At 48.7% G+C, this 618-nt stretch overlaps 1 long non-coding RNA gene across 4 annotated transcripts in view; it reads left to right on the forward strand.

Moving 5' to 3' along the window:
• The first annotated feature begins 13 nt into the window (after positions 1-13).
• Positions 14-618, forward strand: part of LOC107725807 (uncharacterized) — a 7,977-nt gene continuing 7,372 nt past the window's right edge. The window contains exons 1-3 of one of the 4 annotated variants that reach the window (XR_001638162.1): positions 14-77; positions 261-417; positions 491-616. This is a non-coding gene — a long non-coding RNA (uncharacterized LOC107725807). Of the gene's footprint in view, positions 78-119; positions 204-226; positions 418-490; positions 617-618 lie in introns of those variants that run through there. The other 3 variants (XR_001638161.1, XR_001638160.1, XR_001638159.1) reach the window with 3 other exon arrangements.

Raw genomic sequence — 618 nt, forward strand, 5'->3', positions numbered from 1 at the left:
CTCGCGGCGGGTCTATTTTCCGAGGTAAATCCTGGGTTATTCCTCGCGGCACGTCTATTTTCTGAGGTAAATCCTGGGTTATTCCTCGCGGCGCGTCTATATTCCGAAGTAAATCCTGAGTTATTCCTCTCGGCGAGTCTATTTTCCGAGGTAAATCCTGGGTTATTCCTCTCGGAGGGTCTATTTTCCGAGGTAAATCCTGGGTTATTCCTCTCGGAGGGTCTGTTTTCGGCGGGTCTATTTTCCGAGGTAAATCCTAGGTTATTCCTCTCGGCGCGTCTATTTTCTGAGGTAAATCCTGGGTTATTCCTCTCGGCGCGTCTATTTTCCGAGGTAAATCCTGAGTTATTCCTCTCGGCGAGTCTATTTTCCGAGGTAAATCCTGGGTTATTCCTCTCGGCGGGTCTATTTTCCGAGGTAAATCCTGTTGGCGGGTCTATTTTCTGAGTTAAATCCTGGGTTATTCCTCTCGGCGGATCTATATTCCGAGGTAAATCCTGGGTTATTCCTCTCGGCGGGTCTATTTTCCGAGGTAAATCCTGGGTTATTCCTCTCGGCGCGTCTAATTTCCGAGGTAAATCCTGGGTTATTCCTCTCGGCGGGTCTATTTTCCGAGGT

The sequence above is a fragment of the Sinocyclocheilus rhinocerous genome, unplaced genomic scaffold, assembly GCF_001515625.1.
Source record: "Sinocyclocheilus rhinocerous isolate Xijiao unplaced genomic scaffold, SAMN03320098_v1.1 scaffold2561, whole genome shotgun sequence".
NCBI classification, from domain to species: Eukaryota; Metazoa; Chordata; class Actinopteri; order Cypriniformes; family Cyprinidae; genus Sinocyclocheilus; species Sinocyclocheilus rhinocerous.